This window comes from Crocuta crocuta, unplaced genomic scaffold (genome assembly GCF_008692635.1).
Source record: "Crocuta crocuta isolate KB4526 unplaced genomic scaffold, BGI_CrCroc_1.0 scaffold249, whole genome shotgun sequence".
Classification (NCBI taxonomy): Eukaryota; Metazoa; Chordata; class Mammalia; order Carnivora; family Hyaenidae; genus Crocuta; species Crocuta crocuta.
Window position 1 is genome coordinate 80,249 of NW_027533262.1, and position 19,441 is coordinate 99,689.

The 19,441-nt window shown below is 34.8% G+C and overlaps 1 pseudogene; it reads right to left on the reverse strand.

Annotated features, from left to right (window-relative positions):
- The window catches only part of LOC144217833 (peflin-like), a 39,873-nt pseudogene that overhangs the window by 17,199 nt on the left and 3,233 nt on the right, over positions 1 to 19,441 (reverse strand).

Genomic DNA, 19,441 nt, shown 5'->3' on the forward strand with positions numbered 1-19,441 from the left:
CCTTTTCTTAGTCTGGCAAAGTCAGCCGTTTTCTATATAACTACTCATGCCTTGGTTTCCTTTTGGAGGCTAATCTAGTGAACACCTCACACCTCTTCTCATACAAGAAACAAAACGGTCATGAATTTAGCTTACCACTTTTTAAAAGTTACTGGTCCCTGGTCTGGCCTTTGTTAACTTGACTACCACAACATTTTCTGGTTCAAACTAAAATTATAATGTCACAGTGTCTGATAAATAACTCCTTTCCTATTGTATTATTGTATAACAGAGACTATCTACTATCTCACTCCAAAACACAATAGATTTGATTGATGGTGCTCGCTTTAGCTTGAAGTTACTGAATCCACACATATATATTACTTCCTACAGATCCCAGTTAGTTAGAAATGAGGATAAAGAATGAAGGCCTTAAATATTTCAAACTCAAAAAGATGCCAGTGTTAATTCTAGTAAGAGATAATCCTTTCAGATCATGTTTATAGGATAGTCTATATAGGAAGTGTTAGAATTTTCTTAGACAAACTCAAAGCACGAAACGAGAACTTCACTTTTATAAAAATCAGCCATTGTAGGCAATCTTAAGATGCATGAAAGCAATATTCCTGTCTTTACATTTACTCCCACTTGAATGTTCATCCAAAAGATGGTTATGTTGACAGCTTACCACGCTAGCAATCATAACAATTCTTAGATAAATTTGGGCTTTACAAGTTATATTGAAATGTGAAAGTTCTAATTCAACCCCTAACTGACAGAATCATTAGTGTCAAGTTCCCAGATGTAATTTTACCCTTTTCTTCAAAAAAAAAGGAACAAAAGGGAAAGAATAAAGGAAGGAAGGAAGGCAGGCAGACAGACTGAGGACATATGACTGATTTAGATCTAGCCTCAAAGGATAAAAATGTTAATGTGCAGACTGACAGAACACTAAAAACTGAAAAGAGTACAAACCAAAGATAAATACACATTGCTTTTCAGTTTTTATGATAACCTGCATTTGTTTAATAAATATTCATCAAACACATAATAAAGTATATATCATGTATGTGAGAAATATTAATTATAGTATTTATCATATCTTGCATCACTATTTCTTGTTTGTACTTACTTCTCTATCAGAGGTCCTTGTAATAGGCTTTTATCACAGAAGTTATTTGATTCCTTTATGTACCCTCTACAGAAAATTTACATTGTTGTCTAATAACAAATTCTACCATTCTGTTTCATACAGAGAACAGAACATTGAAAATCATAGTATACATTACTTTTCCCTCTCAATTACAAGGAATTGTTGCATTTAAACATTCAGCGCCATTGTGTTGAAAAACAGTAACAAAACAATAGAAGACCTTTACCAGGTTGATCATCAATAGCATTTACATATGACAGCTAAGGCAAAGAAAAGTTTAGGAAAAAAAAATAATAATTTTCCAACAAAGATAATCCGGTATCATTTTCTGCCCCAATGACAAAAAATCTACTACCATGTGTGTGGTCAAGCAGTACTCATTCTATTTAACACATGGGACAGAATGGTGCTAGGTGTTTGAAGCTGCACGTGGTGATTAAAGTCCACAGCCAAGAGCAAAAGCAAAAGACCTGTCAGTGATAGCCACCTCCTTGTAGGACTTGCTGAAAAAGAGCCCATTAGCAGAACCAGAAATACACACACACACACACACACACACACACACACACGCAAACATACACACGTCTCCTAATATAAAAAGCTGGTTGATGGAAGAAAGAAGAAGGTTACTTTTCAAGGAAGGCTGTATTCATGAAGAGGACATTTCTTCCTTTCCTTATCTGTTACAGCCAGCACCTGTACTTTGCAGTAACTTGGGGACACTTTGCCTATGCTGCCCCTTTCCCCAAGTTCAACACCAGAGCATCTGATGCCAGGAAGGAAGGTTGCTTAAACCAAGAACAGTTGCCTAAATAGAGAAAGTCACTCCTTTTAACATTTGCATTTGGGATTGAGGAAGGGATGAAAAGAGTTTTGAAATGGATATAAAGTTGATAATTTTCAATACACAGGACCACATCTTTAAAAAAACAAAATATATTAATTTAATCACCAAAGTGATTGAGAAGTTTTGAAATGAGGCTGATATATTGTGAAGGGGACCACAACCTTGTGTGAAAAAGAGATGTTCAATAATATAATCAGAGACAGTAATAGAAAAAAATTGTTTAGACTTCAAGAAAAACTTGGCCCTTTATTATTAAAATTATAATAAATAAATACTAAAAATATGGCCTCTCATATGTTTATACATATATGCACATCTATCTATTTAGACTTTTTCAACTAGACTATAAAGTTCCATGATAGCCAAAACTTGTGTGTTTACTGCTTTACATGACTTTCTGCGTGTTACCTTTTATTTTCCCAACACCTAGTGCAATACCTGGCATGTAGTAGGTACTCAAGAAATATCTATTGAGTTAAACTGATAAATAAATATAACCACTATTTACAAAATGTTCAATGATTGTCAAAGTAGTGTTTTAAGGCTTGGCATATGCTTTTTTTAATAAAAAAAGCATTTGTAAAAATGCCTGTTATTATTAGACCCACTTAATAGATAAGGAAACTAAGACCAAGGATATTACTCAGCCATAAGAAGGAATGAAGTCTTGCCATTTACAACAAGATGGATGGAGCTATAGAGTATAATGCTAAGTGAAATAGGTCAGTCAGGGGAAGACAAATACCAATGACTTCATTCATATGTGGAATTTATGAAACAAAACCAATGAGCAAAAAAGGAAAAAAAAAGAGAGAGAGAGAGAGAGTCAAAACAAGAAACAGACTTCTAACTATACAGAGCAAACTGATAGTTACCAGAGGGTAGCTGGATGGAGGGGATGGGTTAAATAGGTGATAGGAATTAAAGAATGCACTTGTTGTAACGAGCACAGGGTGATGCATCGAATTTTTAAATCACTATATTGCATGCCTGAAACTAATATAACACTGTATGTTATCTAACTGGAATTAAAATAAAAACTTCAAAAAATATTTCTGTATTAAGATACAATTATACAACCAGACAAAAAATGTCAAAAACATTCATTCAGGGCTCCAGACATCAACCAAAGGCAAAATACAAATTGAAAAGCATATATTCACTAAAAACTACTGAACATAAGTTAACTATGGCAATCTATGGCTTTCTGACTTGGAGCTACCTCCATCCACCACCAGCTAAGTCAACATGATAATTTTACCATAATGAGGTTGGTCTTAAAAACCAGAAACTTCATTGCTAGAGGAACTGACTTGATTTGGAGCAGAATATGGAGGGAAGAAGGCATATGACTTAGACAACAAGTAGGAAAATGACAGATGTAAATCCAATTATATCAATAATTCTATTAAATGTATTTAAACATTCCAATCAAAAGCCAGAAATTGTCAGACTAAACAAAAAGGTAAAATCCAATCATATGCTGTCTATAAGAGACACACGTTACATACAAAAATAAAACTAATTTAAAAATAAAAGGATGGAAAAAGATAAGCCATATAACCATAAGAGAGCTGAAGTGGCCATATTAATATCATACAAAATGAACTTTGAGACAATAAATGTAACTATAGACAAAGAGAAACAATCATAATGATAAAAGGACTAATAGATCTGGAAGATATAACTATTATAAATTTATACCTAACAAAGGCCCCACACATCTGAAGCAAAAAAATGACCAAATTAAAAGGTGAAATGAAAAATTAAACAACTGTAGTATAGACTGCAATAGTGCATTTCAACAACTGATAAACTGGACAGAAAATATACAGGGACATAGAAGACTTGAACAACACAATCAATTAGACCTGAAATTTAGAGAACACTCCACCCGAAAACAACAGAATATACATTCCTTTCAAGCACACAGATAATATTCTCCAGAATTGACCACTTGCTAGCCCATAATTCCCAATAAATTTAAAATGATTGGAATCATTCAAGTATGGCCTCCCACCACCACAACTATATTAAATTAGAAATCAACAAAAGAAAGAAATTTGAGAGATCCACAAATACAGAAAACACTCTAAATAAGTCATGGATATATGTAATTACACTAGAAATTAAGGCATATTTTGAACTTAATAAAAATGAAAACACAATACATCAAAGTGTATGAGATGCACCTGAAGTACTGTTTAAAAGTAAACGTGTGGCAAAAGTAAACGTGTGGCTTTAAATTTGCATATTGGAAAAAAAGAAAGGTTTTAAATAAATGCTCCAAACTTCTACTTTAACAGCCTAGGAAAGAAAAAGGAAACTAAATCCTAAGCAAGCAAAGGAAGAATATATTAAAGATTCAGAAATCAGTGATCTAGATAACATTAAATAGAGAACATCAATGAAACCATAAGTCCACTCTTTAAAAAGATTAACAAAATTGTTATTCCTGCAGCTAGATGAACCAGGAAGAGTAAAAACACAAAGTGCCAAAATCAGGAATAAAAGTATGAACATCACTGTCAAAACTTCAGAAATTAAATGACTACAGAAGAATATTTTGAACAACTCTATGCCAAAAAATTACACAACATAGATGAAATGGACAAATTCATAGAAAGAAATTAGTAACCAGAAGCAACTAATCAAGAAGTAGAAAATCTGAATAGATCTATAACAGTAAAGAAATTACATGAGTAATTAAAAATCTTCTCACAAAGGAAAACTCAGGCCCAGATGGCTTCCCTGGTAAATTCTATAATTTTTTGGTAAAAAAATAAAATAATACTAATACTAAATCTACATAAACTCTTTCACCAAATAAAGGCCAGAGAAATACTTCCCAATTCAATTCATAAAGTCAAACTCAGGCAAAGCATCAAAAGACAAGAAAATTACAAAACAATATCCTTCATAAACATTTATGTTTTTTAAAAAACCTTAACAGAATAGCAGCAAACCAAACCTAAAAATATATATAGAAGGATTATACTTAATATCTAAATTAGATTTATTCTAGGAATGCAAGATTTGTTTAAAATGTGGAAATTAATTAATATAACACACCATATTCATAGAACAAAAGAGAAAAGCATATCATCATCCCAGAAAAAAATAATTCACAAAATCTAATATATATATTCATGATTCAAAAAAAAATTCAACAAACAAGGAATAAAGATGAACTTAACTTTAAAGACATCTAAGAGAAACAGTGAATGCTCTCTACCTAAGATAGAACTAGGTAAGGACCTCTGCACATCACTCCTATTTATCATCATACTGGAAGTATGAGCATACGAATCAGAAAGGAAGAAGTAAAACTGCCTTATTGACAGCCTACATGATCTTTTATGTATCAAATTCTAAACACTGTAAGAGAAAACTCTGCCAGAGGTTAATAAATCAGTTTAGCAAGTTTGGGGGATATATAATCAATATAAAAAATTCAATTTTATTTACTTTTTATGTCTTATTTTTTATTATAGCTCTCCATTTCCAATTGTCCTACAGTTCATATTATAAATTCTTTTTCCTAATTTCATTGGCATGTAATCAACATACAGTACTGTGTAAGTTTAAGGTATACAGCATAATGACTTACATGAATTGTGAAATGGTTACACCGTAAGTTTAGTTAACATTCAACTGTATTTCTTTATTATAGCAACGAACTATTATATTAAATAAATTCTATTCAGGGGTGCTTGGGTGGTTCAGTTGATTCAGTGTCTGACTTTAGCTCAGGTCATGATCTCACAGTTTGTGGGTTCAAGCCCTGTGTTGGGCTCTGTGCTGATAGCTCCGAGCCTAGAGCTGGCTCCGGATTCTGAATTTCCCTTTCTCTCTCTCTTCCTCTCTCTCAAATTAAAAAATATTTTAAAAAATAAAAACAAATTCCATTCAAAATATCAAAGAGAACAAAATAGGAATAAATCTAATTTAAAAAGTGTAAAACTTATACAATGACAATTATAAAAACTACCAACGAAAATTTAAAAAGATAAAAATTAATGGACTTTCCATGTTCTTGGGCTGATGACTTGATATTGTTAGCATGGCATTTCCTTAGGATGGATCTATAGATTCAATAATACCTACCACCAGCCTTTTTTTTTTTTCTTTTTTTTTTTGGTCACAATTAGAAAGCTGATTCTAAAACTGATATGGAATTACAAAGAATATTGTATTAGAATATTGTATTGTATTAGAATAGTCAAAATAGTTTGTTTAAAAAGATCAAAGTGAGAATATTTACACTATGTGATATCAAACTTACTCTAAAGTCACAGTAATGAAGACATCTGAAATTGCTATAAAACTGACATATAGATAATGAGAACAAAATTGAAAGGCCAGAAATAAATCCTTACATTTTTATCAATTTATTTTTAATAAAGCTATTAGTGGAAAACAGATGGGCTTTTCAAATGTTACCAGATAGGTCATTTGGTTATCCTTATGCCAAAACATAAACTTAAACACACACACAGAAATTTAGTTAATAGGATGATCAACCTATATGTAAAGATTAAAACTAACAAAAGCTTCTAGTAGAATATGAGAAAATCCTGTGACCTTAAGATTGGCAAATATTTCTTAAACATGACACTAAAGGCACAATTCATAAGATAAATTGGACTTCCATAAAATTAGAAACTTTTGGTCTTCAAAGACACTATTACTATCAAGAAACTGAAAGACAAGCAATAGCAAAGAAAAAAATATTTGTAGGTCATATATCAGCTAAAGGACTTGTAACCAGAATACATAAAGAACTCTTAAAATTTAAAATAAGAAGTTAAACAAACCATTTTAAAAATAGGCACAGGACTTGAATAGACAGACATTCTATCAAAGAAGCAATTCAAATGACTAATAAGCACATGAAAAGATATTCACCATCATCAGTCATTAGAGAAATGCAAATTAAAACCACAATGAGATACAATTACACTCCCACCAGACTGATTCTAATCAAAAAGACTGCCTTATCAGGTGCTAGTAAAAATGTGGAGAGGCTGTAACTCTTATTCACTGCTGGCGGGAATGCAAAATCATACAGCCACTTTGGAAGTTTAGCAGTTATTAAAGGATTAAACATGAACTTACCTCTGAATTTAACAGTTGCAACTAACATGTGTTTTCGATTCTTTTGCAGCATTACTTGTGATAACCAAACCTGTCCATCAACTGGTGAATGAATAAACAAAATGTGGCATATGCATAAAATCAAATGCTATTCAGCAATAAAAAGAAATAACCTTTTGATATCCACTACAAAAATATTAAAGACTACATATTGCATGATTCTATTTATATGACATCTCAGAAAACAAATCAACCTTTCCCTGAGACTGGGAGTGGATGGGAGTGGGGAATGACTCCAAATTGAACCAAGGAAAAATTTTGAAGCAATAGAAATGTTTTAGAACTGGATCATGATGAGGGCTGCATAACCCTATAAATTTGCTTACAAAAATCATTGAATTGTATACTTAAAATGGATGAATGTTATGATATGTAAATTATACCTAAATAAGGCTGTTCAAAGCTGTCAATAGTAAATGAAGAACTTTAATTTGAAGCTGGCTTCCTAAGAAAGTTTATAATGAAAAGGTTTTGTATCAGAAAGGCTCATGAATAATATGTTCAAAGGGGTTTCCCTAAATTAATGTCAGAAAAAATATCAAACAATTACTCAATTCATATGTCAAGATATGAATACACTATTTGTAATTGCCATTTGTAATAAGTAAATCTTATCAGAGCAGCTTACAAAACTGAACTCCCAAAAAAGTATAAGTTAAACAGAACACACATAATTTGGGGCTTAAGCAAGGCATATAGTTTCACAGTTATTATTAACTCTTATTATTTTTCTGCAAATTACTAAGAACCAGTTCCATCACATTTATTAGCTTTATAAATCAGAAAGTTATAACCAAGATGCAATTTACCATTCACAAGCTGTCAATATTAAAGTGTGATGAGCCGTATGGTTCAGTTATAATGACTACAGCATTAGAGTACATCTAGATCTTCTCCTATGTCAAAATTTAATTTACCAAAATTTAATCCACACAGTGTATTCTTCACAACTGTGTCTTTTTGTATATCCAAATGGAAGGGAAAAGCAAATAACTAATCACAAATAAACCACAGAATGATATCTAAGAGACAATGCATGAAAAGAAAATAATATGAGCTCCAAATATCCACCTTATTTGAGAGATCAGGTATTCCAAAAAGTATTGTTTTTTTGTTTTGTTTCCATTTAAATACTGTACTGTGCTAACTCATATGATTTACATATTAACTTTACACGATTAATAAAATATCAATAAATCCATGTCTACTATATTATACCAAATCAAGCCTTTGAAAATTATCAATACATAAGATGTAGAAATGAAAGGTAGAATATATAAGTAATCAAAAACAAGTAATTATATTTTTCTTGCTAAATTAGTGAAAATTTAAAATAATATGCAATGCTTGTAAGTATGCAATGGAAGTGCTCACAGAAATTATGTAGCACAATTTGACACAGTTCAACAACCTGAATATATAAATGCTATTCATTCACCCATTCAACAAGAAAATTGTGGATGTCAACTAGATTGCAGGCATGATCCAGGCCCTGGAGAAAGAGTATGATCAAACTAAAAATAAAAGTGCCTGCTTTCATGAATTTTGTATTCTAATAGGGGATAGACAATCAAGCAGATAAATAATATGCTTAATGGTAAGTGTATAAATAAAACTAAAACACAGTAAAAGATTGCAAAGTGATAATAAGGGTATTGTAAGAAAGTCTGAGAAGGTGACATTTGAGTAGAGCCCTAAGGGAAGTGAGAGAGTATACCATGTGTGTCTGGGGCAAGAGTGTACCAGTTAGAACAAAGTGCAGATAAAAATGACCTAAAGTCTGAATGTGCTGCAAGTTTAGGTGATGCAAGAAAACCAATGTAAATGGAGCTGGATGAGAAAAGAGAAGAATAGCAGGACATGAGGCTAAAGGTAGAGGAGGAGGCAAATCATAAAGGATAAAGACTTGATTTCACTCTGAGATAAAGAGCCAGTGAAAGTTCTTAAACAGAGACATGACATGACCTAGCTTCCCTCTTTTCTTTTTTTCCCCAGATTTTATTTATTTTTTAAGTAATCTCTTTTCGCAGTGTGGGGTACGAACTCACAACCCCAAGATCAAGAGTCAATGTTCTACTGACTGAGCCAATCAGGTGCCCCCTGTCTTCCCTATATAAAGAAGACTCCAACACTGTGTGAAGAATGGCCATAGATGCATAAGTGGAAGCAAGGAGAGAGCAGGCATGCCTGGTGGGAATATTCCTGGGGCAAGATGATAGTGGCTTGGACTTGGGAGGTTGCATTAGAGGTGGTGAGTGGGGGTTGCACTTTAGATATATTTTGAGGTAGATTCTACAGGATTACCTCATGACTCAGATGTGGTTGTGAGAAAAAAAAAAAAGGTCATGGATGACTCTAAAGCTTTTAGCCTAAGAAAATGACAGAATGGACTTGCCATTGACCTAGATCAGAAAGTCTATAAGAAGAGACCATTTTATGGAGAGATAAAAGTAAGGAACCAAATTTAGTTTTGAAAATGTTAAGTTTGAACAGCAAGAGATGGAAGATAGAACTTGGATTGTGAAGCCTGGTGAAGTCATTTGGAAACATAAATTGGCACTAATCTGTAATAGAATATTACACCATGACACTGGATGCTTTCAATGGAACAAGAACACAGGGAAGACAACTAACCTGAGAAATGAGTCCGAGGTTACTCCAAAATTCATGTGTTGGAAAATAAGAAGAAATCAGCAAAAACTGAGAAGCAGTCAACAAAGTAGACAAAGTATCAAGAGAGCAATCTTCTAAGAGAGCGATCTTCTGGGAGCAGTAAAGAAAGTGTTTCAAGGATTAACATTAAACCAAGTGGTAATATATGCTAATGAACCAAGAGATCTGAAGGCTGAGAAGTGAACAGTTGATCAGGTGATATGGAGGCCATTGATGATTTTTAAGAAGAGCAGTTTCATTGGCAAAAGGGACATATAAAAAATTATTATTTAGAACCAATAACAAATTGAAAGAGAGCAAGTGGAAACAATATGTATGGACAGCTCTTCTGAGTTTTACTGCAAGTCAAAATTTGACTTAAATGGAGGATGACATAAGTTTCAAAGGTTTTATTTTAATTATTTTTTATATAATTTATTGTCAAATTGGTTTCCATACAACACCCAGTGCTCATCCCAACAAGTGCCCTCCTCAATGCCCATCACCCACTTTCTCCTCTCCCCCAACCCCCATCAATGTGAGTTCTCAGTTTGAGTCTCTTATGGTTTGCCTCCCTCCCTCTCTAACTTTTTATTCTTCCTTCCCCTCCCTCATGGTCTTCTGTTAAGTTTCTCAAGATCCGCATGAGTAAAAACATATGGTATCTGCCTTTCTCTGACTGACTTATTTCATTTAGCATAATACCCTCCAGTTCCACCCACATTGCTGCAAAGGTTTTTATTTTCTTAACTTGGAAATATTATGATACACTGATATGCTGGTCAGAATTATACAGAGGAAAATGCAAACTACAGCAGGCATAATTGTAAGAGTGTTGTCCTTGAGCGGCACATTTTAGTGGTCTTAGGAGCACAGATCATTCATTCATTGTAACACAAGGGAAGGCAGAGTATGGGTGTGGAGAAATCTGTGGGGTTGTAGATATGGATGAGGAGGGCTTCTGTTAATGCTTCCTTTGCTCGATAAAGTGGGAAGCAAGGGGAAAGGAAGCATCTGAAGCTTGAGGAGACAGGAGAAGGCCTAGTATAGTCATTCGTGGTTATAGGGAATACAGTGGGTTTGTCAGCAACAGTTAGGGTACACCTGAGTTCCTGGTCATGCATTTAAAGTAACAGCAATCAGCACAGCAGTGTGGTTTTCTCCAGACACATTCAGCTGCATGAGTGCAGGCATGAAATGATCTGAGAGTATGCTTCAACCAGGAGTAGGATAATTCTGGAGGTGTGTACATGCAAGGAACAAGAGGGTTAATAAGCATACAAGAAAGGGGTATAATAATGGACCATTGTATCTGAAGCTTGTTTGGGGAATATTAGCACCTGAGAGGAACAAAGGGAGATGAGAGAGAGAGTGAAAAGGGATAATAAATTTGGGGTCACAGTAGGGTAGAAAATGTCCTGGAGGTGAGGTGCTAAAAGAAGTGGGCTTGAAAATTTTTAAAGAAAGGTAATGGAAAGTTGGTCACTTAAAATTTAGATTTTATCCAAAAAACCTATTTCTGGAAATCTATCTGAAGGAAAAATATAAGATATTGGAAAGATGTTTCTTAGTGTTATCCATATAACAGCCATAAATTAGAAACAACATAACTGTCTAGCAATAGAAACAGTAAGCTAAGCTCCATGTTATCATGTAAAGCATAATACATAAAGAAAATATAGCAGCATTGAATAAAATGTAATAAAACAAGGCAGTCAGACATCAAGTTGTATGTACACAATGATTATGGGTGTAGACATATATACACATATACATATTTATGTGTTTATGTATATAAATATGTAACATACATTCAAATATATAAACATGTCTAATTATTTATGTGATTATTTGTGCCAAAGTCTAACTCTCTTGTTGGCTTTTAAGTGTCCTACTTCTTAAGGTTTACAACTATTCTTTTTAGCCATCTAAAAAGCCAGCCTCAAGTTCTACACATGGTAGAAGTTCAATACATCTTATTGAATGAATTAATCAGTGATTTCGTGGGTGAAGAATGGACAGACAATGAATGAATAAATGAAGATCTTTATGTACTTTTTGACTCTAATATCTAAACCTCTTATAAATTTCTAATTGCATGATTCTATCAAACTTCCTGGAATTCTGAGTTTAACTGTCTGACCTATTAATATAAACGGTTTAAAGTTATAAAATCATCACATAAATGAGAAACTTTGTCTATATAATCTTAAAATAAACCACGGATCAAGAGAAAAATATTCACCATCTGAATTAGTTTCACTTAGTGGAACTAATTTTTCCTGTCCTTTTGTGAGCTACAAACTGTTATTTATTGTTATACTTCAAAACAATGCTAAATGAATTTTATTTTTGATCTGATGCAACATGTTTTAAAATAAAGTCTGAGTCTCAAAGAGATTCTGTGACAAGAGATATCCACATGCCAAAAAGTCACTAGTGCTGCCTTTGTTACTCACAAACTTAACTGTGTGGGGGATTACACAAACAATTTCCAGGCTCAGAGTGTCAGACAGTGCAATGCCCGCATGTTCTATTACAGTGACAGCAACTGGGCAAGGGACCAGAAGCCTTTTCAACCACACTTATTTTATTGTGTAAAACCTCTACTCTGTGCTAGCCTCATTCTAATCACTGCAGCAGCTACAACAGCCCCAAACAACAGAACACTCCAGGAACTCAGAGAACAAAACCCTTAACAATTAGCCAAAGCATTCTTTACCATATATTACAAAAATTCTCCCTTAATTTATACAAACTTTCAATCAGCAAGAAGACTTTCTCAATTATCTTTTGCAATGCATTTTATACCAGTATGTGAACAAATTCCAAAAACTTCAGTAGTTATGTAATCAAAGAACGATAATGTTCCTTAGTTTGGTGATTTTGTTAAATCCTTGAGAAATGTACATTTTAAAAAACCAATTGCAGTGGGCTCCAGAGGAACATACAAAATCATTTACTGAGTCATCAACATGTCATGTATTATCATTTGAAGTAAGTTTAATGGTCTTTACGGGACTATCTCCTAAGCCAAGGTAACCTTTTACCATCTACATGTCTAAAAGCATTAGCACCATCCATTTTGTTAACTCATCTAAATGTGTAGTAAGGGCCTTAAAAAGTCACTTGGATTCTACAATGAAAAGAAATAAAAAGACAAAACAGAATGCAGCCTATTTATAGAGAAAGTTTTACATCTCTTATTACTTTGTATTTGCCTATCATGCTTTCTCCACCCCGTGCTCAGCCATACTGCCCCACCCCCAATGATCTTTCCCTATCCCAGCAACTGCAAATGGAGAACACACAGTTTTGGCATACAGACATGTGTCTTGCAGACACGTGTTTAAGAAGCATACTACAATCAGGAAGGAGTCTTTTTTCCCCCCTTATTGTTCTTCCACACCCACCCTCTGGATTTCTTTGTTTCTACCACGGGATGAAATCCAGGTCCCACAGATTTTCTGTTCTCTTTCAGTCACAAGATGAGTTTCATTTGAGAAGTCAAAATGCCAACATTCAATGTAACAATTAGTACTCCATATTCTTTCAAAGTGAAGCATTTTCTAGCCTTACCCTCCCAACCTCAAGCTCAGACTTGCTTCAGATTAGGGTTTCCTTTTTTCCCAACTCTGTAGTTTATGAGGCCAGAGAGGAAAGGGAATCAGGAGGAAGGGCACAGTTTTATCTAACAAATATAATTGCTTTCCCGTATTGGTTCTTTCTAGATGTTGACTTTTCCCTAGTGGGATCCACATACACACGGGATTTTTGGAGATCTCTCTCTTGCCCTCTGACATACAATTCCTAAGGCAAATCATGCTGGTCTTCTACCTTACCACTAAGGACTTCCTCCCTCTTCCCTACAGGGACTGGTCCACTCTGCACAAGGTTTCTCTGTTAGGGTTGCGCTAGACTCCCAGACAATTATACTGGGCAGCATCTCCTTTGAATTGACCCAAGATGCCTTCTTTCCAATGGTCCACTTGGCCTGCAGGAGGGCAGACTCCTCCTTGCCCTGATGTTGGTGGCAAAGCCCAGTGGACACTCCTCCTTGTGGACAAACAAAAGTGGGAGCAGCCACAGTTTCTCACCTTTACACTTTTCCTTGGAGGTGACGAGAATACTAGCACTTAGCTCTCCCTCCAAATAAGTCCCGAATACCTCCCTTTCAATATCTTATTCAATATAGATTAGATGACGGTTGTTTCTAATGCTATAGATTTAATTTTTGCACTGTTTTCCTGTATGGGTTGCCCAGCATGTAGTATATGACTTTGGCTAGCACCTTTTGCATTGTCCTTGGCCTTCATGGGTGGAACAGGGGTGTGTACTTTGGTCTCAACAGTGCTTTTTAAAGCTTGGTTTATTTGCTAACATTTTAAAATAAAATATTATTTTATTTCATTTATTTATCAGCACAGGACCACCATTTGATGATACTCCAACAAAGAGAAGATGAGCTAAGAGGCCGCTGTCCCAAGGGGCAACAAGTATACCCTAAGCTGCCTCAATCCCCACCCAATCCATCTCCCTCATTTATGCCCTCTGTTGGAATTTGAGTTTGAAACACCCATCCAAATCCTACCCTTCATCAAGGTTCATCCCAAACCTCAATAAGCATCCTAGTATAAAAGGAAAACCACAATATTTAAATCCTACTCTGCAGTCCAATGTTAGCATAATCTATGGAGTTATCTAGCCCTCTTGAATGTCTATTACTATTCTCTAAAATGAAGATGGCAATATTAACTTATAAGGTTTGTATGAAGATTTAATGAGATAACAAATACAGAGCTCTTGACAAGCAACAAATATTAGTATTTTTATCACTCATAAAGAAAAATACATATATCCCATATTTTAGTGGCTACCATCAATTAATAAGAGTTAGCTTTATCTACCTAGTTAAAGGAAACACTGAGTTTTTTATTTCTGTATCCCACAAGTAGTCTAGTTTAATGTTAAGTATATAATAAACATCCGTATGCTCTGTGTAATGAGAATCAAAATATTATCCTATATACTTAGATACTGGCAAATACCACTGAGAACAAAAGCCTAGAAAGAACATGACAATTATACCATTAGTGTATTTTAGATAATCATTCCATCTAGAAAACAAATTTTAATGTAATTTTATAGTTTTAATATTTAAATATTAATATTTTATTATATCCTTTTNGATCATGACCTAAGCGAAAGATGCTTAACCGACTAAGCCACCCAGGCGCCCCAATATTTTGAAAGGATACAGTAAAAAAATGCTGAAAGTCACAAAAGTTGAGATCCAGCTTTAACTCTGTCACAACCCATCTGTATTACCACAATAGACACTTCAGATTGAGTCATTCTATTTTGGAGATATTTGAAAGCTAAAATCTATACCCACACCATTTTAGCTAGGGTTGTAGATATGAATTAGGTAATGCCAATGAAAAGCAGTCTCAAAGCATTTGGGATATTTGGAAAGCAAAGTTAGGAGGAGCCATCTTCCTATTACTAATTTTGGCTGACAAACAAGGCCATGAGATAATTGTATTGGCTGGATTCCACCTTTGCATATCCAGCCACTGGCTCCATGGATGTCTAAAGGCAATGGGGTAGTCACTAATGATGGAAGCCCAACTGCTTCCTGCCTCTGAATCACAGCTGTGGTGTTGAGCTTTTAACTTGCCAGTTTCATGGTGGCCCCTAACTTCCAGCTCCTACAAACATTCCTGATTTTATAAACATCTATTGAATCCATATTGAATCCTTTTCTGTTTCTTTAATTTTTTAAGTTTACATATTTATTTTGAGAGAGAGAGAGAGAGAGAGCATGAGCAGGCAAGGGGCAGAAATGGAGGGAGGGAGAGAGAGAATCTCAAGCAGGCTCTGCACTGCCAACACAGAACCCAATGTGTGGCTGGAAATCATGAACTGTGAGATCATGACCTGAGCAGAGTCGGACACTTAACAGACTGAGCGACCCAGGGGGCCCCCTTTTCTGTTTCAAATAGCAGCCCGGCTCCTGTCTTCTGCATTGAACCCTGGAATATAATTACTTTAAGAAGATCATCTCTTTTTATTTCTTTATATGATAGATGGAGTTAGTACATGGTCTTACCTATCAGTTTTTGTGAGAAAATTAAAGTACAAAATAAAATTCGAATTAAGTTTTTAAAGTATTGTAAAACTTAAGTGCAGTTAACCATGGCTAACTGAACATGTATTTATCATTGTTGTCTCCTAAAACTCCTCTAACATGATAATAGGACATAAAAATGCTGTAAATCTCCCAGAAAGACAAGCAGAATTGGGGAAAAAAAAACATAACAAGAAACAAGAGAATGAACTCATATTTTGGAAGTTTGAAATGGAGGAGTGGAAATCTTAGTGAAAAATACCAGCTAGAAACAGAAATTTCAACTTTTAACCATGAAAAGATGTAAGAAATGGAGACACTCATCATTGCAGAATTCAGAGAATCAAAGTGGGACTCAAAGTAAGGTTTTATTTGAAAGCCAATAGATATGGAAAACAGATCTTCATTTTCTCCCTCAGTACCCAGCAACTAATGCTCTCAGGTTATTTTGGAAGACTAGATATTTATTTTCTGGTGAAACTAAGACAAAGAGGTGAGAGTTGTAAGTCGCTATATTTAAAAAAAGTAAACTAAGTAAAAAAAAGAAAAAAAAAACCTAAATGCGAACTGTGTAATAATAAATGGTATGACCCCCATCTCCTTTCTTCCCTCAGTTCTTGAATGGGGGCAACCAGATTTCAATATCCTACCTCAGAGATTAGATTATTTCCAATAGAAAATAAATGGTTTTAGAGAAAAGACCTGTAGAAACTGGCATTTAGATCCTAATTAGATGCTTCAGTACCTCCTAGTCTGTTATGAAGCCCACAAGTCAACAAACACTATCCATTTACACGGAGCATCAACCANTTTTCACTGAGACAGGTGCCCCATCGGTTGGGTTATTTTTATTATTTATTTTTTAACTAAAGTTTTATTTATTTTTTTAAGAGTTAAATCCAAATTAGTTAACATATAGTGTAATAATAATTTCAGAAATAAAATTTAGTGATTCATTACTTATATATAACACCCAGTGCTCATCCCAACAAGTGTCTTCCTTAATGCCCCTTACTCCTTTAGCCCTTCCCCTCACCCCACACACCTCCAGCAACCCTGTTTGTTAAGAGTCTCTTATGGTTTGTCTCTCTGCTTTTATATTATTTTTGCTTCCCTTCCCTTATGTTCATCTGATTTTTTTAAAATGTTTACTTATTTTTGAGAGAGAGAGAGACAGAGGAGAGGCAGAGAGAGAGAGAGGGAAGAACAGAATCTGAAGCAGGCTCTAGGCTCTGAGCTGTCAGCACAGAGCCTGACATGGGGCTCAAACCCACAAACCATGAGATCATGACCTGAGCTGAAGTCACACCCTTAATCGACTGAGCCACCCAGACGCCCCCATGTTCATTTGTTTTGTATCTTTTTAAAAAAATTTTTAATGTTTATTTATTTATTTTGAGAGAGAGAGGGTGTGCGTACAAGTTAGGGAGGGGCAGAGAGAAGGAGAGACAGAATCCCAAGCAGGCTCCATGCCATCAGCACAGATCCTGATGCAGGGCTCAAACTCACAAAATGTGAGACCATGACCTGAGCCAAGATCAAGGGCCAGACACTTAATCGACTGAGCCATCCAGGTGTCCCATCTGTTTTGTATCTTAAATTCCACATATGAGTGAAATCATATGATATTTGTCTTTCTCTGGCAGACTTATTTCACTTAACATAATACACTCTAGTTCCATCCACATAGTTGCAAATGGCAAGATTTCATTCTTTTTGATCACTGAGTAATATTCTGTTTTAAAAATATTATCAGCATAGAACCTGATGCAGGGCTTGAACTCATTAGCCGCAAGATCATGACCTGATCCAAAGTCAGACACTTAACTGACTGAGCCACCCAGGCACCCCTATACCATATCTTCTTTATCCATCCGTTGATAGACATTTGGTCTCTCTCCATATTTTGGCTATGTTGACAGTGCTGCTATAAACATTGGGGTGCATGTACCCCTTTGAATCAGCACTCCTGTATCCTTTGGATAAATACCTAGTAGTGCAATTGCTGGGTTGTAGAGTAGTTCTATTTTTAATTCTTTTGAGGAACCTCCATACTGTTTTCCAGAATAGCTGCAAAAGTTTGAATTCCCACCAGCAATGCAAAAAGGTTCCTCTTTCTCCACATCCTTGCCAACATTTGTTGTTGCCTGAGTTGTTAATTTTAGCCATTCTGTCAGGTGTGAGGTGGTATCTCATTATGATTTTGATTTGTATTTCCCTGATGATGAGTGATGTTGAGTCAACCAGCTTTTTAGTGTCTCTCTTTTAAAAGTGAGGAGACAGCCGCTTTGAGGAAAGTCTTTAACAGGAAAGACAAACTGAAACAAACACACAGAAAACCGTAACTCAGTAGAAAGAGCCTATTCAAGTAGAAAAAAATTGTTAACAAAAATGAACTTCAGAGCTATAAAAAGTGTTGCATGCATAACAAAAGAAGAGTGCTATAAATAAGGATCAAAATAAGGGGGTGCCTGGGGTGGCTCAGTCAGTTTAGTGTCTGACTCTTGATTCCTGCACAGATCTCATGATCTTAGAATAGTGAGATTCATGATCTTAGAATAGTGAGATCCAGCCTCACATCAGCCCCCATCCCCACCATGCTGAGCGTGGGGTCTGCCTGAGATTCTCTCTCTTTCTCTCTCCCTCTGCCCCTCCCCTGTGTATGTATACACACTCTCTCAAAAAAAAAAAAAAAAGAATCAAAATAAGAATGAGGTTAGATGGATGAGTTGAAAGATATTCAAGGTTTATTTTGTTTAGCAAAAATGGATGAGAGGAGAGGAAATTTAAGAAAATTTGAGGCTTAATCCAGAAGGAGCTACATAAAAATCCCAGAGAGAATAGATGAATAAAATAAAAAGAAGAAAATTATCAAATTAAAAATGGAAAAACTTTTCCCAAAATGAAGGGCATGGCTGCATTTCTAGATTGAAAGGACAAACCAATGCCCCAGTACAAAATTTTCACACTAGTGTTATTATCATGAAATTTCAGAAGAAAAAAGAATAAAGAGAAATTCCTGATTCATGAGGTTTGGGAAGAACATCACATGAAAAGATGAGGGCTAACTGGTACCAACCCTCTTGATAGCAATACCAAAGTTAAAAGACAATGAAGCAATATTTTTAAAATTCTAAGAAAAATAATCACTAACTTATTATTTCAGAGCCAATCAAGCTATATCAAATTAGAATAAACACATTTTCATATATGAATGCACTGTAAATGAATGTATTTTTCAAGTGCTCTATTTCAAGAAGTTATTAGAGAAACTCATTCCTTAAATGAGGGTAAACCAAGAAAGTATGGAATCCAGGAAACAAGAAACCACTTATAAGGGTGTTAAAGGGATTTCCCAAAATGAAGACAAAGAACAATCCCAGGGTCATCTGTGCCTCAAGCTTGGAGAACCCCAGATGGAGCTGGGAACAAAGTCTGGAAGGACAGTGTCTCCAAGGAAAAGAGTAGGACAAAAAAAAAAAGCACATGATGTGGTTGGAAATGTGGGAAATTTATTGAAGTG